Source organism: Ictidomys tridecemlineatus, chromosome 11 (genome assembly GCF_052094955.1).
Source record: "Ictidomys tridecemlineatus isolate mIctTri1 chromosome 11, mIctTri1.hap1, whole genome shotgun sequence".
In the NCBI taxonomy this organism is placed as follows: Eukaryota; Metazoa; Chordata; class Mammalia; order Rodentia; family Sciuridae; genus Ictidomys; species Ictidomys tridecemlineatus.
The window spans coordinates 30187910-30215800 of record NC_135487.1 but is presented as its reverse complement, the minus strand read 5'-3'; the positions used below and the strand labels follow the sequence as shown (position 1 = coordinate 30215800).

Sequence of the window (27891 nt, the reverse complement as noted above, 5' to 3'; positions counted from 1 at the left end):
ACTTCTCCTGGGAAGGTCATCCTTTTTGGCATGATTTGATACCTTATACCTTAATTGTCATATTTTCTTTCTCTGCCCTGGAATAGGAAAGAGCAAGAGATTGGGAATCAGTTGGGCCTAGGATTGAATCCTCATGCTGTCGTGACCTGATTGGTTTGTCCTTGGACAAGGAACATAAGTGTTATGTTCATCATCCGCAAAATATGGAGGGAGGGGATCCATCTTAGATGATTGTGGGAAGGATAACACATGCCTGTTTTACAGAAAACGAAAACCATGCAGCACAGGATAAGTGATTGGCTCAGGTCCTGCAGGGCTTGGACCCCCCGAGTCTGAGACTACTCCTAGCCTTTTGCCACACAGCTCTGCAGAGGGCAACAGGCATCACTTCTCACCCTGTCACACCAGGGACCAGCTAGATGTTTCTGAAAACACTGATCAGTAGTCTACAGTGATGATTTTGATTCTTGAGTTATACTCTTGGAATACATCCACCTTTAACTCCAAGCCTTACAAGGAATGCCGGGAATGCCTTCTTCAGGAGTCCAAAGAGAGGTTGGGTGTAGGCAGACTTAGGCAAAGAGAGATTTGCACGGGCTGTGTTTTCATCCGTGTTTACAGGTGATGGTTTTCTCTCCCCTGCGAAGTTGGCATTTGTAGTCAATATTTTAAAATTTAAAATGACTGCTTATGAAATAGATTAATACATGGGAAAATATTTAATAAATGAGCTAACAGTGGGGGAAGTTTCCAATAAAGCGACTGGAACATAGCAAAGGCTCTCCTTCCCCTCCCCCACCTTCTCCATTTAGACCTTGGTTCGATCTGTTATTTCCTTTCCCTACAAATGGATACCACAGCCTTTTCCACGGCATTATTGTTCATTTTGCTCAGATGTTTTGACAAGCACTCTGTGTAGTTTGAGTGCCACGACTAAAGTACATTTTGAAGGATGATATAAAATTAGAAAGGATAAAACCTAGTTTGGGTGATAGAATTAGGTCCCAGATGTCAGGGCAAAATAATGGGCTTCATATTCTAACAATATGAAGAAGTGTGGTAGAGCTCAATGTAAAGTCCTGTCAAGGGGTTCCACAAATCAGCTGTGTGAGTACAGGCCAGGGTGGTGTGCAGTTTGGTACTAAGCAATTTGAAAAATACTTGGGAGTTGGAAGTGATGGTCATATTGCCTGGGGCACAGATTCACTTGCTGTCACAAAGACCAGAAAGAACAGTGGATACATAAATTAAAAGTTTGTTTCCCTTTAAGAATAAGGAGCACGAAGTGAAATGGCAGCACCAGAGACCCAGGAGTCTTCTTTCTCATTACTCTTCCACCCTTCTCCCACATGGCCCTCAGGTCCCCCATCCAGCCAGGAGGACAGGGAAAAGGAAGGGGAGAACGGGATCCTTCCTTTCAAGAGCAGGACAGGGAAATGACACATTTCATATCTCCCTACACCCCAGGCTCAAGGCTGGAGCCTTCTCTCCTGGTCATGCCCTCCTGTAGAGGAGGCTGGGGAAATGTCATCTTTAGCCCAGTGGCCATGTTCCTAGCTAAGAAGTGTATTAATAATTGAAAAGGGAGGGGAGAATGGATAAAGATGGAACAATCAGGAGCCTTAGAGTTAAGTTCAGAATGTACAGTAGCGGAATTTGGTTGCCAAAAAGTCTTAAGCACTTTATATTGTTCTGGTAGAAGAAGTAGAGTACCTTCTAGAAAAGGAGTTGGCAAACTTTTTCTGAGAAGGGTAAAATAGTAAAACATTTTTAGACTTTATGGTTTCTGTCACCAAATATTTTCTGTGCCCCTTTTTCTATAAATCTTCAAAAAATGTCAAATCCATGCTTTGCGTGTGGCTGCAAAAAATGAGGTTGTATCACAGGCTATAGTTTGGGGAACTCTACTCTAGAATAAACATGGTGACAAGTCTGGGGTCCATCTTAAGATGCACAGAATGTGTTCAGAGGAGGTGACCAGGATGGGAAGGGACTCCAGATGAACTCCTAAGGACAATGACCATTTTAGCCTAGAGAAGCTTGAACTATGATGACATGTGGAAGCTACGGAGAAAAATGAAAACTAAGGGATCTCATGAAGATAAAGAGGAGACCAGCAAGGTAGAGAAAGGACATCAGGGAGGAGGAGGAGGAGGAGGAGGAGGAGGAGAAGGAGGAGGACGAGGAGGAGGAGGAGGAGGAGGAGAAGGAGGAGGAGGAGGAGGAGGAGGAGGAGGAGGAGGAGGAGGAGGAGGGCTGCGGCAAGTGGAGGTACTGGGGATGGAAATTGATCAAATTACAATATGTGCAGGTACAAATATGATACACTGAAACCCACCGTTCTGTTTAATTATTGTGTACCAATAAAAAATATCACCCCTATATATATCCTGTTTATGCTGCATTACTAAGAACATATCATTGTATCTATTATGAATCACGGAATAGACTGACCATTGTAATAGGTATTTGAAGGACGTTCAGGAAGTTAGGAGAGACCCTTGTTCTGTACGTATCCAAAGGGAAGAATGAGAATTAGTGAGAAAGCTCTGGGAGACAGATTGCAATGCTGCGTGAGGACTTTCTTATTATTACTTAGCATGTATGAGCCTTATCACCAGGCACTTGACATAGACAGCCTCACTGGATCCTCAACAGCCCCTATAGGTAGTGCCATTCTTACCTCTACTTTACAGGTGAGAAAGAGCAGCATTAGAAGGTTACTTACACAAGGACACTTGCTGCTAAGGGGCAGAGCCATAACAACCCCAACTGTCTGCCGCTTCCTCATATGTGAATTAAATGAGACATATAAATAATCCTGCAGTGCTAAGCATGCATAAGTAGTGCTGCTGATAATAATAATAATAATAACTATAATGAGAATGATAATAATAATAACTATAATCCCTAGGAAGTACTGTGCTTCTCATAGTGATGGTTTTCTGAGTTTCCTCTGGCTTCCGTAACAAATACCACGTACTTGGTGGCTGAAAACAACATATTTATTTGCTTATTGTTCTGGAGTCCAGAAAATGGGCTGAGATCCAGGTGTTGGCAGGGCTGGCCTACCTCCAGAGGTTCCAGGGTAGAATCTGTTTGTTGCTTCTTCCAGCTCCTGGTAGCTTCTAGCATTTCTTGTTTTGTGGCTGCATCGCTCCGATCTCGGCCTCTCTTGTTCTCTCTTCCTTTCTATTATGAGGGATACTGATGATTACATTCAGGGTCCTCCCAGATAATGTGGAGTAATCTCTCCATCTCAAGATCATTAATTCAGTAATTTCTTTTGCTATATAAGGCAACATTCAGCTTCCTGGGATTAGGAAGTAAATGTCTTTGGGAGCCATGATTTAGCATACCACAATGATATTTTAACATCATCTGACAGACCACATTTTTCTTTTTGTAATTGGCGGGAAAAAAGTTCATACCAGTCTATGACTTACTGATCAATCATAATACCTATCTATTCTTTAGAATTTTTTTTTTCTGAAAATTGAACAAATTTTAAATAAGGTAGGAGAGGTAAAAGAATGATTTTCAAATATATAGCTGCAGTGTGATACTATTTATTACATAATATATTCTTTCCTTCCCTGATTTAAAACTGTTTTTATACCTGACCTTCCCATAGGAAACTAGATTTTCTTGACTTCATTCTGTTCTTTCAGATCTATGCTTAGATGTAGATCTCTGCCATGAGCAATGCTGTACTATTTACTATAGCGTTAAAGTATATATTTCTAGCTGATATATTAAGTCCCCCTCTATTCTTTTTCAATTTTCCTGATCAATGGTTCTTCTACTATTTTCTTCTCATTGAGTATTTCAACTTAAGATTCCTTATCATCACTTTAAATGTGGGTCTTGGGAAGAATAGAACAGAATAGAATCATCTCCTGCCAGGATGATCCTCTCATCTTATTTCTCTGTCTTTTAATGACTTACCATTCACAAACTCTGTTGTCAGAAACTTTATTTTCTTTTTTTTTTAAAGAGAGAGAGAGAGAGAATTTTAATATTTATTTATTTATTTATTTTTAGTTTTTCGGTGGACACAACATCTTTGTTTGTATGTGGTGCTGAGGATCGAACCCAGGCCGCACGCATGCCAGGAGAGCGCGCTACTGCTTGAGCCACATCCCCAGCCCTGTTGTCAGACACTTTCTATAGACAGATTTCACTTACTTGTCTCAACTGAGATTTTCTAATTTTTAAAAAATAATATGGACTTTTAATTTCAGACATTTATATCTGAGAGATAGATAGATAGATAGAGATTATACAATAATAGTTTCTTATCCAGAGGGGTGTGCTAAGACCCTTTCCAGAGAATTCCTGAAACCACAGATGGTACTGGATCCTATAAATGAGATATATATATATATATATAATCTCCTTTAAAAATTAGGCACAGGAAGAGGTTAACAGCAATAATAATAAAATAGAATAATTATAACAAGACACTGTAATTAACATTATGCAGATATGGTCTGTCTATGTCATTTCACTATACTTACCTTTTTCTTCTTGACCATGGGTAACTGAAATGAAGCAAGTGAAACTGCAGACTGTGGGAACAACTATGTATTTAAATCTTTTATATCTGATTTTTCAAAATTTCTAACAAAGTTTACAACCTCATTAACAATTATTATGCTTAGTCTTATATTTTGTTGGTTTTATTCTTCATTACATTTTCTTATATAACAGATCTTCTCTTTTCTTGAATTCATTATTCTTGCTTTGAAGAGATCTTTACTCTAAAAAAAGTTTTTTTTTTTCTTTTTTAATAAGGGGTATTTGAGGGATGTAATTTCTGTGTCTTCAAACATACTTTTATTTTGTCATCACATAAGAGGGAAATTAGAGTCAGGCAGCAGTTGAACTCTTGAGTTCAAATAACATTCCCTTGGAATTCTTTAAAAACTCTGTCGGTGTCTCTGAGCAGAGTGTTGCAGACGAGAAGTAGGAGGTCAGTCTGTTTAATTTCCTTTTAAGCAGCCGGATTGTTCTCCCCTATGAGGAAGCTTGTGGTTGTTTGTCTTTGTTCTTGGGGTAGCAGACTGCATCAAGAAGTGTGTATTTGTTCAGTGATCCTGCTGCCCAGACAGGATATGATCCGAGCCCTGAGTTCTTTCTTTAGCTCAAGGGAATGGTCTTCTCTTGCTTCCTTGGTCATTGCTCTCTTCCTCATTGATGGTGTTGTCTCCATCTGGAACTCCTGTTGGAGTAATATTGGATGTTCTGGATCTCTCTGTTACGTCTTTTTTAAAATAAGATTTTATTTACATATATATATTCAAATATATATATATATAGTAGTTGGACATAATACCTTTATTTATTTATTTATTTTTATGTGGTGCTAAGGATTGAACCCAGGGCCTCACATATGCTAGGCGGGTAATCTACTGCTAATCACAACCCCAGTCCTTCTCTGTAACATCTTGTTTTCTTCTGCTTATTTCAGTTTCTTTATCTTGTGGTGTGTGTGTGTGTGTGTGTGTGTGTGTGTGTGTGTGTGTGTGTACGCACAAGCATGTGTGTTTAATGGTGTTGCCAAAAGAGCTGGTGTCCTGCTCCTATTCAATCTCTGGCTCCTTTTTATATTAGTAACAAACCTCCCACTTTCCAAAGAAGCTGTGAAATAACTTCTGTGTACAATTACTTTGTGTGGAGCTAACTGTCCTTGTTCTTGATGTCCTTAATATACTCCTGCATCGGTGCCCATGACCCTTGTCCAGTCTGGATTCTCTGAACTTGGAAACCCAAGTACTTACTTCTTCAGGGGCCCGTGCAGAACCATGAGTTTATCACCGTGAAGCAGCCTTTCCTCACCCTTGCCCTGTCAACTTTGGATCTTCCCCTTATTCCTCAAAAGATCTACTTTCTTTTTATTGATTGCTTTTTATTTTGAGATAGGTCTTACTAAGTTTAGTGCCTTGCTAAGTTGCTGAGGCTGGCTTTGAACCTCGATCCTCCTGTCTCATCTCTTGAGCTGCTGGGATTACAGGTGTGCACCACTGCATCCTGCTAAAATCTCTGATTTCTTGAAGGCATTTTTCTTTGTGTCCCAGCATGGCTACTAATGTTTTTGGTCATGAAAGTGGTTTGGTGGGGTCGGAAGGAAAAGGGATAAGCACAGGAGCCCAATTTATCATTCCCCAAACCAAAAGCCACACTGTGGAACTAGGCTAGGGGACTGAAACATCATGGGGATGGCAGAGTTGACTCTCTGGGAAGATTCTTTTAGACCCTAAATATAATGAAAGATTTGAGAAATAACTTTTACACAAAGGGCCAGAGACATAGCATGTAGTTTAGTCAGGAGAAGAGAATGAAGGGACCTTTAAGTGCTCAGTCTCGTTAAACCAGCAGAAGACTCACAGGTGGCAAATGCAAGTGACTCCTGTGGTCACAAAGACCATTTGCTTCTTGAAAAGTTGTGGGCTTTATAAGGCATTGCAGAGCCAGGCTGAGACGCCTCCTTTCCTGGAGGGTTAATTGCTATTCTCTGTAAAGGTAACCGGATGGACCAGAATCACTTTCTGGACTGCCGGCCAGCCCGGCATACCGTGGTTCTCCACCAGGGACACGTGCTGTTAGGTGGGGAATAAGCCCAGCAGATGAACTCCCACGAGTAGAGATCTTGTTTACACCCAGCCTTCCCGACTTTTCTTTTCTTCTTCTTCTTCTTTTTTTTTTTTTCAGATGTAATCATTTATGGAGGGATAAATGTCCTCATTTGTCTACTTTATGTGAAGAGAGAATGTTTTTTTGTCAGGAACACTGTCTCCAGGTCTTTCAATCCGAATGGAGACATCTTTGGTTTCTTCTCCACACACAGCTCCCTCCCTCACTGCGGGTGCCCTCCCACCTCCTCCCCTGGCTGTTCCCTCCCCCAGTGCTGGGTGAAGGCAAGGCTGAGAGAGAGTGACAGGCTCCCTGTGGTAGGTCTGTGCCTTGTCACTGAGCCTCCTGGGCTCAGGTCTGTGGTGACTGAGGGAGAGCCAGCTCCGTGCTGTGTGGCTGGTAACATTTCCGGCTGCCAGTGCCCAGCCAATCGGTGACAGGCCCAGCTAGCTAGGGCGATGACACATGAAATATGATAATTTTCTGCTAAAGAGCCCTGGAAGTGGGGGGAGGGATGGGAGAGAGAGAGAGAGAGAGAGTGTGTGTGTGTGTGTGTGTGTGTGTGTGTGTGTGTGTATGAGTGTCGGGGAGGACAGAGCAGACAGTGCCTGTGACCAGGTGAGAGTGACAACACACTGATGTCAGTAGTGTGCCTGACAGAACTGGGCAAGGGAGGGAGTAGGTGCTAGTGCTAGAGCTGGAGGGACCTGTCCTGGAGTGACTGTAGGAATACCACCACGGAGGTGAGCCTGGTGGCCCCTGTGGCTAATGGGCAAGAACCAGGGGAGAGTAGGGCCACTCCATTCTGAAGTTGTGGGGCTTGCAGGGGCCAGGATGCCATGCAGGAATGTGTGTGGAAAAAAAAAATACAACAGAAAAAGGCATTTGTTTTTCTTTCAAACATGAGTAAGGTTAGAAGTTTTGCTTCTTCTCAGTGTTACCTCTTTAAAAGCCAAAGAAAAACTAGAATAAACACCATCTGGGTGGCTAAAGTACTTGGTGAGGTTTTTTGATTGTTTGTTGTTGTTGTTTAATTTAGACTGGAGGTGGTTTATCTCTCTACCCTTTTTTTCTACCTCCATGCTCAATCCTACTCTTTAAAAAAAGAGTAAAAATAAAAACAAAGTAACAAAAGCTAATTGAAATCTTGAGGAAGGGCAAATCTCAATTTTTGATACACTATGATTTAGGTGGTAGTTTGGTTTTTTTTTACTTTTATTTTATTATTATTATTTTTTTCTTTTTTACTTTAGTGAAGTCTTAGGTGGTAGTTTTGATTCCCCATTCTGGTGGGAAAAAATTATGACTTGGAACACAGTCTGGTCCTAGATCATGTTAGAGTTGAGAAATAGTGTCAGAATTATCCTTTGAGTTGAGGACATGGACCCGGAAACTGCAGGGCTGGCAAGCAGTGCCCTGTGGGGAACTCTGGGGCCGCATAGGTCCCCACCTCCTTCAGCCACTATTGCAGGCATCCTGGCTCTTGATGAGCAGTAAGCGGGCCGGTGCAGGATGGCACCTGTGCTGACAAGAGTTCCCTGATCATCTGACCAAGAGAACATGTGTGTTCGGAAGTGAAGGATCATAGTGTTTACATAATATGCCAGTTCATCACTGAGAAGCTCATCAGGCAATGAATATGTATGCCTAGTCTTATGCCTTACATTTGCATATTTTCTCTCTCCATATATATATGCCTTTTATATGCATGCATGTATGTGAAACACAGGCAATGTACTTTTTAAAGGGCACCAATAAATAAAATCATTGTCATTGCTTGCCACCCTGCCCTGTGTGGTTGTAGGCATGGAACTGGCTTCCTGCACTCCAAAGGATGGCTGTTCAGAAGTGATAATTGGTGTACTGTATCTTTAAAAGGTTAAAACTCCTTTCAAAAAAGGCCTGGACTCCTAGTGGAAAAGACAAGCCAGGCATGGGTTGGCTCTGGATTCAGAAAACAGCTGCTGATTAGATTCTGTGTCTGCGGGCTGAATTTATTCCGTGTTTTTCAGCAGCAGGAATTCAAGAGGGATGCTTCTGTTTGGGTTTCTGATGGTGATTTATATTTATTCAGAGGAATAACAGAGGGTGGATCTGTTCCCGGCGCGAGCATGCTCACAACCAGCCGACTCTCCCATTATCCCACTGCCTAGTTTGGTGCTCCAATGTACATGGATCTTCCGTGTGCATACGTGTGTATACAAACACGCATGCATGCCTGGATGGACATACGTAGGCACAGGCTGTTTTTTAAGGACAATTCTTTCAATAAGGTCTTTACCCCTTACTTGAAACAGGTGTTCATGAAAAAAATGCACAATATCCCGACTGGCCGGAATAATTCATGAAGAAGGGGCTGGATCCGTGGGTCAGAGAACACAGGACCCGTTTGCCATCCCAAGGCCGAAGGTAGGGGACTCTGGGTTTTTATTCGGCGGATGGATTCCTTGTGCTTTATTTTACGATTGTGTTTTTGCCTGCGGCCGCCACGGAAAAGTGCCATAAGGAGCTGAGCTGCCGATTCCATTTTGTCGCTTCCTTTCTTACGCCAGGTGTCGGGAGGCCAAGGGCAGGGGCCGGCTGGGTGGGCGGCCGTGGTGCCCCGGGTGGGCTGAGCGCGCCGCTTGCCTGTGCTGGGGGAGCTGCGCGAGCCTCAAGTGACCCCCGCGCGTCAATCACCGGCAGCGGTGGCGGCGGCGGCTGGGCTGTAACCCTGTGTGCGCCGCGCTCCTGAGCTCGCTCCAGCGCTGGCTCGCCCGAGGCCGGCGTGCTGTGCCGGGAACTGGGCTCTGAGCTACCAGAACCTTAGCTGTCGTCAAAGGCATGGCCCTTTACCCCCTGCTGTTGTGGCTGTGCTCCAGGATTGTTCAGGACTCTATCCTCTGGTTGAGAGTGAGGTTCCTATGATGCTGGGTGCCGAGACAGAGGGAAGAGCCTTCCCTTCCCCCTTAATCCTGCCCCTCTGAAATGTTCCTAGAGAAAAAATCACTCCTCTGTCCCAAACACAGAACTCCCAACTAAGCACATGCTCCTATTCTGGTGGGGATTCTTGCCTTCCCACTAGCAAAGTGGGGGGCCCTTCTCCAACTTATGCCCCACATTTACCATCGTTTAAAATGGAAACGGGAATGGTGCTGAATTGGCTGGCTCCTAATGGGGGGTCCAGGCTGTCCGAAGACTCCCAAGTGTGGCAGAGAGCCTGTGCCCCATAGCTTGGACAGAAATGGTAGCGTAAAGGAACTTGGGGGTCAGGGCCTGGTTTCCTTCAAGCAACTGGTTTGGTTTACATTGCAAGTCAGCACTTCTGTGGCTTGGCCTGTCCTTGAACTTTGGGGACAGTGATTGCAGGAAGAGGGTCTGAAGGAACAGGTGCCCTGTGTTTTGGACCCTGAAGTTTCTGGCAGCCTTTGACATTGCTGTGGCAGCAGCCAGATCCCTGCCCCCTCCAGCTACATGGGGTGCTTCCATGTTAACCCTGGCTTGCCTCTGGTTCTGGGAGGGGGGTAGTGAGACTGATGCATCTGCTAAACTGATCTCCAGGGAAGTGTTCTCCAGCCATATTTGTGTGATTATGTAAGCCCAACTGATGATCAGACCCTATGCCCAACCAATCCCCCACTATCTCCTGGCCCTCCCCCAACTGCAGAAGTTAGGTGCTACTGTTGTTTATGATGTCTTTATGTAATTGTGTGTGTGTGTGTGTGTGTGTGTGTGCGCGTGCACACGCGCGCTTGCCCCACACTCATGCTGGGAACAGGGAACGTGCTACAAGGAGGAATCATTTGAATGACTTGAATGTGAGAGCACAGGGCAAAGATCATATGTATCCTGTTGAGCACAGCATGGTATTGGCTTTGGATTGGTGTTGATCTGAGACTGTCCCATGTCTCTTTGAGCCAGTCATTGCTTGTCTGAACTTTTAGTGGGCAATCTCACCCATCTTGGTCCCTGCAGGAGGTTGGAATCTCCCCTGCAGGGCCCCTAGGTTCCTAACTCAAAGCAGAAAATTCTGAATTCAGGTGAAGGCTCAGATTTTAGCTTTTCTTCATGCTTCTGGGTGAGCAGCTGAAGTGGAAGAGTGCCTGTCCCACCAGGGGTCAGTTTTGCTCTGAGGCTGGATGCTCTGTGGAATTGAAGAGCAGACCTTGGGTACTGATGGAGTTGCTGGACCTCTGCTCTTTAAAGCTGAGAAGACCTGTAGAGGTTGGTGGCCTTTTCCATCCTTGCATTAAAATAGTGGAGGTTTTTTCCTTTTTTTTTTTTTTTTTTTTGCAAGGTAGGCAGACAGCTGTCCCACTGAGATTTCTGCAGGCAGGAGAGGAGGGTGTGTGTGGTGACACTTAGCATTCTTCTCCCTCCCTACTCTGTTAAGATACCCCACAGAATCTAGAATTGTTAACACAAAGTCTTTCTGTCACACTCCTTAGTGGCTCAGTCAAGGGCTGCTGGGCAGATTTGTTAATTTGGTGACAAAGTCTAGCCACTTAAGGCTAAGGGTGTTTTGGAGAGTTTTTTTGCTCTTAGCATCCTAGTGTGTGTGTGCGCTTTGAGGGCCAATAGCAACTACTACCATGTGCTTTGTGGCAGTGAATCAAGATGTGCTCAACTGGCACTATTATTGAGCTGTCTCCACCCATTGCGTTTTAGTGGCAGCCATCCTCATTGGTGTGGAGAAGTGTGTGCTGCCCTTGGGCTCTTGCCAAGTAAGCCATGGAGTCACTTAGTGTGTGAAAGGTACAGGCAAGAAGAAGATGCATTTAGTGTGAAGAAGTCCTGGCAGATTGCAGGACCGCCTTGATCAAAGATAACATTAAGAAAGCTGGTGACAAGTGGATAACTTTTAACTTGTCTCTTACTTCATGCTCTCTGTGAGTTCCCAGGTGTCTTTCAGATTTTTTTCTGCCCTCCGTGCTGCCCATCAGACAGCCTATGACAGGCTGTTCTTCATTCTGTTTCCCTGGGAGTCGAAGTATATTTGCAAATCTACAGTTGTACTGGGCAGGCAGGGCAGGAAACCCCAGCTAGGTGAACAAGCAGGGCTGGTATTTGGGGTTAGACCTGGCCAAAGCCTTTGACTTGTTCTAAGTGTACCGGAAAGTATTGAGTTGAAAATGAGATCAGCTAAACAGTAACATGTGCTCTGTAGCTGGTGGGTGTTAGAATAGTACCACAACAATCTGGAATGCAGAATTACAAAAGGTAAACCAAGAGAGATGTCATAAGCCCATGAGCTACGGTTCAGTCAGTTTGATTGTTGAAGGTGATTGCAGACCCTTTTTTAGGACTCTGCTTTTGTTTATAGAAGTTCTAAAAGCAAATTGGAAGAGAGTCATAAACTACTGTAAAAGGATAATTAAAGTTCTTTTGTCAAGCAACAGTATGAAGAAATAGTAATGAAAGAAACAAACAAAAAAAATTAAAAAGAAAGTAAAATAAAATGTAAGAGATGCAAGTATTCCAAACTTGGGGTTTTAAGTTGAATGTGTTTGCTTTAAGCATTTAGTGAAAGTTTATGTATTTTATTGGGTCTTCAGGACTCTGTTTTGTAGCATAGTAACTGATGCTCACAATGAGTCATGTATGTTAAGAAGAGTTTAAATGATATTTTATGTGTCCGCTTTAAGAAGGCATGAGAATGGCTTCTTTTTTTTTTTTAAGCAGGACAGTTAGAAGAAAAAGCATAGCTATCCAGGATAAAAGAACCCTCCTGGGTTTCTGGCCAGCTAGGGGTTTGCTGATCAAATTATATTACAATGATAAAACCCTGCTATTGAAATTAATTTCGAACCTTATAATCTTTTGTTGAAATTTATTAGGGAAAACTATTATGCTATTATTAGTAGTGGTTATGTTTCAACATTTCATGCTACAGAAAATACTAAGGAGACATTAGAACCTCAGTCTGTCCTGTGACCAGAGGACACTCTTAGGCCCTTCCAGCCTGAATGCTGGTGTTGGAAGAGAGTTGATGGAAAGGGATCAGGAGAGGTGTTCCCTAGTAGCATTTTTTTCTGCATCTGTGTGGGGAATGTGGATTTATCATTGCCAGTGTCCTTTGCCATTGGAGAAATGAGTTCAAGATGTTTGGCCACACCCCATGCTCGGCAGCCGTGTTTCCTTAATTTAGACTTTATACTCAAAACTGGAAGGACAGCTGACTTATGTGAGTGATACTCGGCTTGGCTAGACCCTCTGCTGATTTTTGCAATTATAGTTTGCTCCAAAACAAAGGTAACAGGAAAAAAAAAAGGTTAGGAAAATGAAATGCTGATGCTTTTTAAGGAGTATTTTTATTTATTTGTTTTTTCCTCTTTTTTTTTCATTTTTTAGGGAGTATTTTAAAAATGCAGTATGTGCAACATGCGAAAACCTTGTTAAAATTAAGAGAAGAATAATACTCACTTTCTACATACACATAAATTCATTGTTTTGGTAATCTATGGGAAGAAATTCTTAATTTTTCTAAAAGCAACTCTCAACATCAGATCATTGAGTATAACCAGAATTGCTCAGAACTCTCTAAAGGTTCCATGTATGTAAGTACAAGGTCCTATTGTACTAAGATGGAGAAGAAAGGATTCCTTGGAATCCCAGGGAGCTTGGAAGTCATTCACTGAACTCTCAGACTTGACATTAGTTGGTGAAGCTATCTTAAGATCAGAGGAGACTCATTGTGGGGAACACGTTCTTGTTCCTTGGGGACAGGACGGTGAGGGTGGGCTTTTCCAGCCATGGCCATCTCGTGCGAATGAGCAGTGGAACTTCTCTCTTCTTTACAAGCATTACTGAATGCCAGATGTGGCTGGGATTCTTGTGAAAAGTGAAAGGTGGAGTTTTATATCCAGATGGGCCTAGAAACGATGTGATAATGCTCCGCAGATCTGACGAGTGAGGCCAGGCAGAAGGACAGGGAAGTTAGTCCGAGGAATCTCTCTGAGCATTCTTGGATCCTTGAAGAGAGGTCCAGAGTGAACTTTTAAAGAACAGTTATTTCTGCATAACTGGGATCCAAGGCAAAGCTGAGGAACAGATAATAGAAAGAGGTGGAAAAAAATTAAAAGCAGTGTTATAAATACATGACATGCTCTGCTGAGCCTGTCACCGACTTTAGTCTATTTAGTCATTCACTGAACTCTCAGACTTGACATTAGATGGTGAAACTATTTAAGATCAGAGAAACCCTGACAAGAATGAATGAATTTAACAAAAGAATTTTGAAAGCTTCCTCAACCAAGATTCACTACAGTAGACCTTTGGCACTCCCAATGGATACATCTTAAGCACTTGGTCAATTTCCAAATTTGCAAATGCAAAACTACTTGCATAGGCTGTTGACTGGATTCACAGAGAGAAAAGTTCCTAGGATTATTCACAGGCCACCAGTTCTTTGCATTTTCAACTTGTACTTAAGGAAAGAAAGTTTTTCTTATGTCCGTAGAGTCTCTGTATCTCCGGTAGCACCTTGGGTTGGGGATGCCGGACCTTGGAGAAGGCTCAGTCTCTAGTAAGCATCTCCCTCTTGTGCTGTGACTTTGCAACACATAGTTCACATTGGTGCTCTAGGGAAAAAAAAAAAAAAAGAAGGAGAAGGAGAAGGAGTTGGAGTTACTATGGATTGGCTCTTAGGGGTTATTCACAAATAACTGAAAAACTGAAAGTTTGAATCTACTAATGCCAAGCGTTGCTGGGGTTGCCAAAAAAAATCGCACATGTGTGCACGCCCTGGAGATAACCCCTGTTCCCTGGCCCTTAGTATATACTTAATGCACTGTTCGAAACTTCTCTGTCAGCAAATCTTGATGAGGGGAATGGGGCCTTGCACAGCTGAAGCGTGTGGTGAAGAACTTACAATGGGAGCATCACTCCTGAAATCTATGCAAGAGACACAGGGTATAGTCATTTGCTCTATGCCCTCATTTTGAACATTTCAAAATTTGGAAGAATTCTGGGAGACTTAAAAAAAATACCATGACTATGATTGTATTAGATGAAGGAGCCAGAGCAGAATGTACTGAGCTTTGCTATATACATGGCAGGAGAGATTCTTGCAAGAATGTTTCTGGGTTAATTTTGGGAGAAGCTCTTAGAATTTTAAGTGGATTTGAGCACCACCAATTGCAAGCTAGAAGATCATCTTTGCCCAGCAACTAGACAAGATATGGCCTAAACCACAGTGATTCCATATGATGGTTTCTTCTTAAAATTTTCTCTGTGAGTTTCCGTTAAAATAATTTTTAATAGAATAGACATACTAGATACAACAAACTGAAAAGCGTAAAAGTGTATGCACTTAAACTGTATCTAAAAGTCTGATGAGTAGTACGACCAGCACCCATGTGCCTAGCAGTCAGTTTGAAAGAATGTCACTCCTGCCTTGGAAGTCCCCTGAATACTGCTGCACATCCCATCCCCCAACCCTTCTCAGGGGTAACTGTTTCCCAGATATTTCTATGTCTTCTCCTTATGCTTTTCTTTATGGTCTTACACTTCTATTTGTAGCCCTCAATGATATCCTATTTAGTTGTATGTGTTTGTGACTAAATATGATGGGAACCCCATTTGTACCCTTTTGTTCTTCTGCTCAGATTGAGCCCTGCACACCAGTAAGGCCACACTGGTGGAAAGAACTGGACTATCTCCCTATCACTTGGTCATCACTTGGTAGGTTGCTTCTTACCTTTTCCTTCTGCAGAGCTCCCATGGGGTCTCATCAAGTCCTCCCATCCTTTTCTAAGGGGATTACACCTGCCCCAACAGGAATGGGGTAACCATGAATGCCAGATGGTTGTTAGATGTTTTACTCTTAGATTCATTCATACTGTTAACTGATTTTTTTTCTATTTTGCTGAACTGCAATATTCAATTGAGTGAGTATATTATTAATGAACACCTATTTCCATTTTTTTTGCAGTTGTAAATAGTGCTGCTATAAACATTTTTGTTCAAGTCCTGCTGAGCATGTATATAAGTTTGCTTAGGGAAGAAACACAGTAGTTTGAATTATTGGTCTCAGACTGTGAGCATTTTCAATGCTATTAGAATCATTTGAAATTAATTTCCATTAGGTTATATAAATTTCACCTCAAATAATTAATTTCCAATGTGTTGAACCAATTTCTACATCTAGATACAGTGTGGAATGCTTCCTGTTGCTCAGAGTCCTTGTTAACACTTAATATTTTGTCATATGTTGTTGGAAATTGCTGTCAGTTTTATGGGGGTAGAACAATGACTTAGCTGATTTTAATTTACATATATTTGATTGCTAAAGTGGTGCAGAATATTTTTGTATATTTTTGGCCTTTTGGATTTTCTTTCTCTGTGTGTGAAGTGCCTCTCAAGTCTTTTGCCTATTTATTTAAAAATTGTGTAGTTTATGGTTTTACTATTTATTTGTAGGAGCTCTTTATTTATGATGAAGACTGTTACTCAGGGTTGCAAATATCATCTCCTAATTTGTGGTAGGTTTTCGTGTTCTTTTTAGTATTTTAGAGTAGCAGAAATTCTTAATTTCACATAATAAAAATATATCAATCTTTCCTTTATCATTCAACACTACATATCTTATTAAGGACGTCTGAAGAACAATATATCTTTTTTATTGTCTTCTAAAATTTTAGTTTTTGCCTTTTATATTGAACATTTTCCCTGAAAATGATGTTATCTATGGCTTTAATATTCTTTATCAAAATACGGAGCTACCCTTCTTCTATAGTTTGCAAAAGAGTTTTGTTTTTTTTTTTTGAAATCATAAATGAAACTTTAAAAATACTTTTTCCTGCATTTATTGAGGACTTACTTAATTTTCTCTTTCTTTAATTTATTAATGTCTGGTGAACTTATTTTCCGAAGTTAAATTAATCTTGCTTTCCTAGAATAAACTTGACTTGGTCATAATGGGTTCATTTTTTAATACATTGCTAGATTTATTTTGCTAATGTTAGTGTAGAAGTTTTGGTCATGTTTAGGGATGTATTGAACTATAATTTTTCCTTCTTAGATTCTCCTTGTCGGGTTTGTTACCGAGTTATGCTGGATTTGTAAAGTAGGTTGTAGAATGTTTCTTTCTTATCTGTTTTCAAAAAGAGTTTATACGCAGCTAGAATTCTTCCTTCCCTGAAGTTGTTTAACCACTGCTCAGCGTCTTCAATAGTTAATGGATATTTAGGTTTTAATTTTTTGCCTTAACTCAATTTTGGTCTAAGTCAGATTTTTCTAGGAATTTGTGCATTTTATTTGTGTTTACACATTTTTACTACAAAGTATTTAAAACATGCTTTTATCTTTTTAAGTACTGTAGTGTCTGTGGTTATGACCCCTTTTGGTTTTTATTACTTGTGTGTCTTGAGCTTTTTCTTGTTGCATAGTCTTTTTATAATTTTGTCAGTTACTAATTTTTTTAAAGAACCAGGTGTTGACTTCAGGATCCTCATTTGACTTTTCCATTCTACCATTTATTATATAATTTATAATTTATGAATTTGTATATTAATTTTTATTGTTGTCTCCCTTCTAACTTATCTAGGTTTGAGGGGTTTCTTATTTTTTGGTACTGGAGTTTGAATTCAGGGCACTTGACCACTGAGCCACATCCCCAGCCCTATTTTGTATTTTATTTAGAGACAGGGTCTCACTAAGTTGCTCAGTGCCTGCCTTTTGCAGAGTCTGGCTTTGAGTGATCTCCTGTCTCAGCCTCCTGAGCTACTAGGATTACAGGCATGTGCCACGGTGCCCAGAGAGCTGTTGTTCTTTCTTAACTTCTTAAATTGAATACTTGTTTTTTTAAATTTTCAGGCATTTTCTCCTACAATAAGCATTATAAGCTATATAATTCTACTTTATTTCATCATATATTTTTGATTGGTATTTTACAGTTTCACAAAGTGTGTCAGTATATATATATTTTATTATTTCTCATGCTTGGTATTCCTTGGAGTCCCTAATTCCAAGTTATAATATCTTTTATCAGTTGTGGGAATTCTCATCTTGTCTCCTCTTCCCATGAGGCTACAAAAGATGAAGCTCAAGGTCACTTTGTTTGGCAGATGCCCTCGAGCTAGCTTCAGGGCATGACTTTTGTTCTGGTCTTCAGGTTTTACTTATTTTTTGCTTGCTAATATTTCTTATAAAACTGCCAGCTTGTTAGTTATTAACAGATTTTTTTCCCCTATAGTATCCAGTTTTCTAAGTTGTTTTCTCAGTAGAGTTTTTTCTAGTTCTGGAAATTAAAAATAAAACAAAACCCTATAAGGTTTTCTTTAAAATTACAACAAATTTTAATACTTGATAACAAGGACAGACTCTGCAGACAGAGCCTGTGTACCCTTGGTTCTATTACAATGGTCAGTCTATTCTGTGATTCATAATAGACACAATGATATGTTCTTAGTAATGCAGCATAAACAGGGTATATATAGGGGTGATATTTTTTATTGGTACACAATAATTAAACAGAATGATGGGTTTCAGTGTATCATATTTGTACCTGCACATAGTGTAATTTGATCAGTTTCCATCCCCAGTACCTCCACTTGTCGCTGCCCTCCTCCTCCTCCTCCTCCTCCTCCTCCTCCTCCTCCTCCTCCTCCTCCTCCTCCTCCTCCCTCTACCTTGCTGGTCTCCCCTTTATCTTCATGAGATCCCTTAGTTTCCATTTTTCTCCCTAGCTTCCACATATGAGAGAAAACATATGGCCTTTGACTTTCTAAACCTGGTTTATTTTGCTTAACATGATTCTCTCCAGTTCCACCCATTTTCCTGCAAATGACGCAATGTTGAGTATGTAATATGTAGTTTAGCCCCAAGTGCAAAAGTACACCAGCTTCTAGGGCGTTAATTCTTCCTTCTTGTAACTTGGGAGAGCTGACAGGTTTTTGGCTGGTTTTCACTTCCACACATGGGCTGTCCTGCTTTGGCAGGATATTTCTCCTGGATATAGTTTTTTTTTTCCCCAAACCTGGAGCAGAGTTTAGTCAGGGTTGGAGCTGGTCTCCTGACCCTTTCACTTCCTAGAAGACCAGAGTTCTGCACCTTGTCTTTGTGGATGCCTTTCTCTGTCTTAGGTCAGGTTCTGCCTTCATGCTCCCTTTTCTTTACGTTCTTGTTATGGGGACCACCTCTTCTTTGGGGAAAAATAGTGAAAGCACCAGTCTTCCGAGACTGGCTCTCTCAACTTCCATGAAACAGAACCTGGAGGGCAGCTGGCCTCCGCCGTCCTCCTCCCACTGCCCATGTGTCTGGGTTGAACTTGGCTGAACTCAACCTCCACCTCTTGGCTGAGAGACTTTCTCACTCTCTGTGTCCAAGAGAGTCCCGACTGAAGACTCTGTGGTGGTTTACTCCCAAGCTGGTGGGTCCTGCTGCTCACTTCCTGGTATATTTCTGAGCAAGGGGCTGTAGGTCCGTCAATGTCCCCTTCCCTTCCTGTGAGCCTCCTACTAGTGGTGGGGCAGAGCAGATGGACATTCCGGCTGCCAGGGGCCTCCTGCAGCCCACTAGAGGGAACCATGCCAGTCTCATTTCTGTCTCCATTCCTGCTGCCTCCTTGCCCGGTTAACTTCTCTGTTCTCTTCTTATCCAGTGAGGGTGGGGATGTGTCTGACCTGGGTGCTGGCTCTGTGGGCACTGGTTGGATGAACCTATCCCCCCTCATCCCCTAATGGAGGTCCCAAGGAAGGAACGTTTTTTTTCCCCCACTTGGTTGAAGACAAATGACCTTCCTCTCTCCCAAAGCCTAGTGATTCTTAGAAAGGCACTTCCTCTTCTTTTGTTTAATATATGCATAGTTTGTACCTCTTGGGCAGAAGCCACAGAGGGACCCAGCAAGAGTCTTGTGGTCTTGCCAGCCTTCTCTGTGGGTCACTGGCCAGTTTTGCAGAGCATCTGCCCCTCTCAAGTGGACTGAGAACCAATCTACCTGGGTGTCTGATCATTTCCACTAATTTGTAATGGCAGTACTGGAAGTGCTTGGAGCACAGGGGCCTGTCACCAGGCTTGGCTTGGAAAAGAAGGTGGAAGGTTTTGGAGAGAGAAGAAGAAGAAGGAAAGGAAAAAAGAAATGAAAGAAGGGAGGCAAGGTGGGAAGACGAATGAAGGAAGAAAAAAGGAGAGAAGAAAGTAGGAAGGAAGAGCCAATGAAGAAATGGGAGGGGGAGAAAGAAAGAAAAACAAAAGCAAAGAAGCAAAGAGAGAAAGGGATGTCCAACCCTCACTCCTACCTTCAAAGCCCAGCACATCTAAATTGGGACTTGGTAATCTCAAGAGTCTTTTGAAAAAGTTTAAAAAATTGAGTGTAATTTATGTATAATGAAATTCATGGTTATAACTGTACAATTCAAAGGGTTTTTAACAGGTATCTATACTTGTGTAGCTTCTATCGTGCCAAGGCCAATGTCTCGGCTTGGCACCAGAATCACGAGCCACCACACAGCTTTGTAGATTCAAACAGCAATTCTTTATTCCAGCTCTCACACCACCTCCACACAGGTCCAGGGGCAAACGCGTTCTGCTGTCTCCCGCACCAACCACCTACTCCACGAGGCTCTCTCCAAATCCCATTTTAATCTCACGAGAACTCAACGGGAACAAGCAGCAGGAACACCCTAATCCCAGCAATAATCTTCAACCGCCAACTTCCCTAAAACCCCTTATCTTAAACTGGCAACGCCTTAAACTCAAGGAGCCGGTTACTTCCTCAAACCTGATCAGCTCTAAACCCGGATCTGCCTAGGTCCTTGAGCAAGGTCACCTCATTAAAGCATGCATGCAATGTCCCATCAAATGTCCTCTAAGCAGCATGGGGTACGCTTGGCAAGGAAATTTCCATGCGTCATTCCTACTTGGTAATGGCCCTCAGCACTATCGTAATCACAATATAGAACATGTCAATCAATATCAAAAGTCCCCCCATGTCTCATTCAGTCAGTTCTCCCACTCCTATCTCTTGGCCACCATTGATCTGGATTTTTGACACTAGAGTTTACTTTTTTTAGAATTGCATCTGGATGGAGTCGTGTAGTATGCACGCTTTTCTTCTGACTCCTTTTGTTGAGGATAATGCTTTGAGATTCATCTGTGTTATATTTATCCGTACTTCGTTCTTTGTATAGCTGAATAGTATTCTGATGAGAGGGTATACAGGTTAAGCATTCCTAATCCAAAAATCTAAATCCCAAATGCTCCAAAACTCAAAAACTCTTTGAGCACTGACAGAACATTGTAAGTGAAGAATTCCATACCTGGCCTGTGTGATAGGTCACAGTCACAATGAGACACCAAGAATATTATATAAAATTACCTTCAGGCTGTGTGTATAGCGGTGTGTGAAATATATATATATATATATATATATATATATATATATATATATATATATATATATATATATATATATATATATATATTGTGTGTGTGTGTGTGGTACTCAGGATTACATCCAGGCCCTTGTGCTACTAAGCTACACTCCCAGACCCTTTCATTTAATTTTGAGATAGGGCCTAGCTAAGTGGCCCAGGCCGATCTTGAACTTGTGATTCTCCTATCACAGTCTCCCATGTAGCTAGAATTACGATGTGTGCAACACAGCACCAAGCAAAAACAAAGATAAATTTCGTATTTAGATTTGGGTTTCATTCCCAAGATATCTCATTGTGTGTATGAAAATATTCCAAAATTGGAAAAAAAACCCTGCAATCTGAAATGTTTCCAGTTCCAAGCATGTCAGATACGGTGTACTTAACGTGCATAATTAGAAAAAAAAAATTCATTCACCTATTGGTAGAAATCTGGGTTCTTTCCAAAGTTTGCCTATTGCAAATAAAGCTTCCAAGAACAATTAGGTACACGTCTTTGTGTTCTTATCGTTTTATTGCTCAGGAAAATACCTAATCAGGTCTCTTTTGGAATGTCCATTTTGCCTGTCTTTGTGCCAATCAGCCTGTCACCAGGTTCTTTTTTCCTTCCTGTGAGTGAACAGTCAGATTATAATAGGATTTTGGATACCACCATCTGTGCTAGGCCCCAGGAATTACTTAGACACTGTATTCTAATTGTCTGTTGACCTGTTTGACACCCTCACTAGACAATTTGGCATAAGAAGTAAGAGCACAGGCATTGAATCCAGACTTACAGGGTTCATATCCCAACTTTGTTACATACTATATGACCTTGAACAAGTTATTTAGCCTCTGTGTGCCTCAGTTTTCTCACCTGCAAAATGAGGGGTAATACCAGTAGCTACTTTATGAGCTTGAATGATACATAACTAGATAGATAGATAGATAGATAGATAGATAGATAGATAGATAGATAGACAGACAGCCCATATTAAATACTGTGTTGTTGAGAGACTTGACAAGAATGGGTATTGGGGTCTGACGTGCACATTTTAGCAGCTCAAGAGGAGTCTGGAAGAGTCTCTGTCAACTGCTCTGCTTCCTGGAACCCTGGCACCTGACCTCTCATTGGGCAGCAAAATCAATGCCTTTATCCTGGAAGGACAGCACTTTCCCCCTTGTTACCAGCTCATCTCCCAGATGGATATCTCCCTTTACCACTTGAATTGAAGTCTGTCCATATTTCCCACTTTCCAGTGTTGCTGGGGCTGGAATCCAGGACCTTTCATTTGACAGATGAGTGTTGTACCACTGAGCTACAAAACCAGCCCTTGAGTTGAAGTTTTGTTTCTGTTCTTCATGTTTATTATTCTTTAAACACTATAACTACAAACTACAAGGGGACCCCACCCTTTTTACTCTGTCCCACTTCCTTCTCCAGCTCTGGGTCCAGACATACCAACCCAAGAAGCAAGGATGGACTGGAGAGGCCCCCACACATACTCTTAAATCCTCCTAACCTAGTTGTCCTTGGTCTCCATGCTTCACAGGCTTGAATCCCTGTGTTGACTGGAGACATGGCAAAGGAACCACAGACCAGGGATATTAGTCTTACAGCTCTGCCAGGATGTGACTGCTGGGGCAGCCTCCATAGTAGCCAGTCATGGATTCCCATCTCAGGCCCTGGCACTTCTGCAAGCCACTGGCACTTCTGTAACTCTCTTCTCAGGATGGGGACATTTGGCCCATCAAGAGCATAGTTGGATACAAGGAGGTGGTCCCACAGGCTTTAGTCCAGAGATAGAAGCACTTTAGGGGCCTGAACTTCTCCTCTCTCCCATAGTAAGACGATTCAGGACTAGGGTGATCAAAAGAACTAGAAAGATCAAAATGACGGATTGATCTTTGATATTTGCTAAAGTGAGGTACCTGAGCAGAAGCTTCCCATGGGCAGAGTAAAATTCTAAAGTGCATTCCTCCAGGGGCCTGGTGATGTAGGTCTAGGAACTCAGAGGGGAGCAAAAGCATGGTGTCAATGTCTTCCACAGATATCTCATTTAATTCTGTTTCTGTGAGTAGAAGGTGAGCATGTCCCCTTACATCAGTTGGTTCCATCAGGGGGCTTCTGATCTGATTGGTCTGGGGTGAGGCCTGTGCATTTGGACTTTCAAACACTTCTCCTTCCCCCAGTGTTTTTATTGTGTAGCTGGGTCAGGAATTATTTTATAGACAAGAGAATTGAGTTTTCAGAGGTCAAGGTCATGGACTCAAGGTTGCACAGCTGTGCGTGAAGATGCAGCTGGAATATAGGCCATGTGGCTACATTCCTTGGATCTGGGCACCCTGTTCTGCAGGCTAATCAGCGAACTGTCTGCACTGGTTCCTGGTTGCTGGGCAGGAGATAGCCAACAGGGACACAGAGATGCTAATGGCTTTTCAATGTCTGTTTGCTGACCTAACCCTCTTTAAGAGTCTGAGTGTGTATGTGCTCTGAGTCTGAAAGGCTCCCAGGACAGAAAGCTGCTGACCCTGGCTCCCAGCCCACTCAGCAGAGGAGCACGCCATCCGTCCTTCAGCTTAGTTTGGTCACATCTGGGTCCAAGAAAACAATGATAGATGTTTCTTGATTTCTTTTCCCTTGTGAACCCCCTAGTCAGGTATAAATGTCTTGGATCTTCCCAAGGAAAGCAGGATAGGACAGGTTGGATCAGCAGGGGTCTTTTCTGTGCCTCACCTCTAATATAACTACAGCAGTTTCAAGGACTGAGTGTCAGCTGTATGCATCCACACAACACCTTCCAGAAATGACCTCATTTTATCCCATGAGGAATCTTGTGAAGGAGGCACTAGTATCTCCATTTTTCTTATGGGGAAACTGAGCCACAGAGAATCTAGTGGCAGGAATTAGGGTAAACCTAATTCAGCTTTGGGGCAGAAGTCTTAACCATCATACTACACGCCCTCCTATGGATTATGTTACTCAATTCTTTAATTGTTTCTGGAGCATCATCTGACCTCCAGCCTGATGACAGACTTTTAGCAGGGGGACATTTCTCCATTTTGCCATCTCCAGCACAAGGCTGGATTGATAGCAGGAGTTCATAAATATTAGCTGGTTGATTTATTTGTTTTATTTCAATTGGTTGTATTTCTGAGGATTCTGCAATGTCATTGTACTGTGATATAATATATGTCCCAGGAATGTAACACACATTATCCAGCGTTTTATTCCTTGACTTTGAAGTATTTCTGAATACTGTAAAAACATCTCACATTCAATTTTAGTAGTTGTTCTGAATTCACACCCCATAGATATCCACGAAGAGCACTCTGAACACTTTATGGGCCTGCATATCTTCCTGGGAGAGATTATTTTTGGGGATAGAAACTATTCTGAGTGGTAAGGGTCCCTGTACCACCAGCCCCCTGGGATGAGCCTATTTGTTTGGTGGGCTTTTCCAGGGTAATTCATGCAAAGTCCTGTCCAGATTTACTAGAACACATGGCTGGCACTGTGCCTACACCCTCTTGGGCCACTTTGACCAGTTCTGCATGCCCATCTGTGCTCTTGGTAAAGCCCACCACCTTCTCAGGGGATTGCCCTCTGCCAACAGAGATGGAGTTCCTGGGAGTGAGTGGCATCCCCCTGTGGCAGTCAGGAGCCAGTATTAACTAGGGTGAGGTGGGGCAGCTGAAGGTTCTGCCACTTGGCCTTGGTGTTGGGGGACAAGCTCAGAGGAGGTGCAGGTTCCATCCTGGAAGGCTCATTGCGAGGGGCTGGGCTGTACCCTGAGGTGACACCTGACTGTCCTCTTCCCTTCTCTCCTGCTTCCTCTGCTCCCTGGCACACCCCCCTGGAAGCATTTCTTCAGTGAATCACTTGCTCAGGAGTCCTTGTCTTAAGGTTTGCTTCTGGGAGACATTACCTAAGATGAGGACATGAGGGTTAGAAGCCATTTAGACAGTAAAATACCTCTCATATTCTCTACTATGAGAGCATATTAGTGTCCCACATTTTCTTCCCAAACCTCCACCCAAGCTGGGGGTCCCACCTTGTCAGGGGCACTAGCCCATCTCTTTCTTCCTCATGCCCAGCACTTCCCAACTCCCTCTCTCCCTCCCTGTTCACCAAACTGACCTCTACTCTTGTTTCTGTTTTACTCGTCCAACAGTCACCATTCCTTTTGCTTGAGTTCCTGCCTGTGCCAAGCATGCTTTTAGGTACTAGAACTCTACCAGGGAACAAAACAGAAAGCTTGCCCTCCGGCCCTTGCATTTGTACAAGGAGAAGAAGACGGTCAACAAGCATTCACCTAAAGAAGCGTGATATCATACGTTAAGATGAGGCTAGAATAAGCTCAGTGACGTGATGGAGGTTTGGAGGGGCAGCTCCCTGAGCCGCGTGTGCCTGTCTCTTCAGCCCTTGCACACCCAGCTACACCTAGGCACTGCTGGCCTGCGTCTCCCAAAATGCTGGTGGCGTGGCTCTGTCTTCCACGTTTTTGCTCTCTGAGTGGCATTTAGGAAGATCATTAAACTCGGGATGCTTTTCTTTCCCTTGCCTTCTGAGGCTCCTGGCCCCCTGCCTGCTCTTTTTGGTTACTGCTGCTTCTCCTGCTGTCCACTGCCCTCTCTGCTGGGCCGCTGAGGATGGTGATTGGAGTTCTGCAGAAACTGAGGATGTCTCTTCTTACTGTGTCCTTCATCCCTGGTGAAGATGTCACCTCCGTGGTTTCAGCTTCCACACCTTTGATCTAGCCTGCCCTCCAGAACACCTGATTATAAATTATAACAACATCTCCACTGGGGTGACTTGACATGTGCATAGTTCTGACCAACATCATCTCACGCTCACTGCCTACCCCACTAGCCCCCAGCCCGTGCCTTCAGCTTTGGAGTCTCCTCTCCAGACTTAGCCTGAAGGCTCATGTGTTAGAGGCTTGGTCCCCAGAATACCAGTGGCAGGGCTTTGAGGAAGTGATGGGAGAGCTCTGATCTCATCAGTGGATTAATCCATTGACAGCTGAATGACTGCTGGGAGATGGTGGGAACTGTAGGTGTCGGGACCTGGTGGAGGGGAGTAGATCCTTGAGGGTGTGTGCCCTTGGGAACTTTGTCTTGTCTCAGCTCTGTCCTCTGTCCTCTCTGCTTCCCGGCCTCCAGGAAGTCAGCAGCTTTCCTCTGCCACATCTTTCTACCATGATGGTTTGCCTTGCCTCAGGCTCAAAACAATGGACCCAGCCAACCATGGACCCAAATCTCTGAAACCATTAGCCACAATCAATCTTTCCTCCTTTTGGTTGTTTCCCGTAGGTATTTATCACAATGACAAAAAATTGACCAATACAGGGCACCACTGTTGTGTGTCTCTCCACAGCTTGAGTCTGAAACCCACCTTCATCCTCTCCTCTCTGCCACCTGCCAGTACCTAATCTCTCACTAACCCCTACGCATTCCTCTTCCTAAGGGTGAGTGTCTGAATCCGTTTCACCTGACTTCCACTCCCCTGTTCAGGCCACCATTGCTTGACTGCTGCAAGTTTCCTAGTTGTTATACTTTCTTCCTTGAGTATTCCAGACTGTTCTTTGCACTGGCCTGATCCTCTCTGTGGTTTCTTGCTGAACTATAGATAACAGAGAGTTCTTCATGAGGCCTGCCCACTTTAGCCTCATCTCTGGCCACTCTCCTTTGTCCCTCCCTTGGCCTTCCCTCAACAGCAAGTTCTTCTCTGTTAAAGGCTTTCCACAGACATTTCCTTTGCCTTGGAACGCTTTTCAGAGGCCTTTGGGGCCAGGCCTGTGTTTGTGAAGGGGCTGCATTCTTCTCCCTGAGGTATCATGGTCACCATAAGGTGTCGTCTTATGCAGAGAAGATAAAAATAATGCAACCAACGAAAAATCTGTTTGATTCACAGTCTCACTGTGCACCAGAAATTCTTTAACAGACTGATGATAGAATAGTCTTTCTACAAGGAAGGACCGGTCTCTTTCTCCTGTTCCCTGATTGAATCTGGGAGTGGCTTCTGGGAATCCGCCCGCCATAGTAGCAATAGCCACACTCACTGGTCACCTGTGTGCTAGGCACTTCCTTGGGTGTGTTAGGATTTTTATCACATTAAATTCTCACCACAGCCCTACAGGGCAGATTTTATTCTGTGAGGAAACTGGGACCAGAGAGGCAAAGTTGACACAGGCATGTCTGGAGCAGTTGGTGGGGAAGGTCTGCACGTGGCTGGTCCTGATGCAGCCAAGTGTGGTGGTGCTTGGCGTGGGGCCTAGCAGCCTCTCTGATCTTGTTCTGTCCCCTACCCACAGCACTCACAAGGCCTGTGCTTCCCATAAAGCACTTTGTAGTTCAAAAGGAACCCAGAAACTCCTGATAAGTCCTCTCTGAAATGCCTGGGTTCTGCTGACAGGTCAGAAGATCATGGCCTGAAAACATTTGGGTGCAGGGATAGGAATGTAGATTTGGAGAAAAGTCAAGCTGGATTTGAATGAGAGGCTTACCGGTGTGACGAAACACCTTAGACTGAGTGATTTATGAATAACGGAAATGTATTGCTTGTAGTTCTAGAAACTAGGAAATGTCAGATGAAGGCAACAGCAATTTGTGGGAATTTGGGGTAGATTATTCTTGGAGCCTCAGTTTCCTCACCTATGAAGTGGGGATAATAGTAGTACTTCATGGAACGGAAGTGTGGGTGTGTGTGCACGCATGTTTGTGTTCATTCCTGCACGTGTCCATGTGTGAGCAGTTTACAGGTGGGAGGACTGACCTGAAGACAGCTAGCCCTGAGGGTTCTCACCTGAAGGATGTAGTGGAGAACCACACAGGACCTAAGGAGAGGATCCCAGACCTTCACTCTTGGGTTATGGGAGGGTTCTACCTGGAGATGGGTGCAAGAAGGGCTTTGGGTCTTGGA

At 43.1% G+C, this 27891-nt stretch overlaps 1 protein-coding gene across 5 annotated transcripts in view; it reads left to right on the top strand.

Annotated features, from left to right (window-relative positions):
* Hivep3 (HIVEP zinc finger 3) overlaps positions 1 to 27891 on the top strand; it is a 457837-nt gene that overhangs the window by 103655 nt on the left and 326291 nt on the right. For 3 of the 5 annotated variants that reach the window (XM_040288471.2, XM_021736030.3, XM_078026056.1), the window contains exon 1: positions 8524 to 9045. The exons of 1 other annotated variant lie outside the window; for it this stretch is intronic. The gene's annotated coding sequence lies outside the window, so the exon portion shown is untranslated. Of the gene's footprint in view, positions 1 to 8523; positions 9046 to 27891 lie in introns of those variants that run through there. One more of the 5 variants, XM_040288469.2, reaches the window with a different exon arrangement.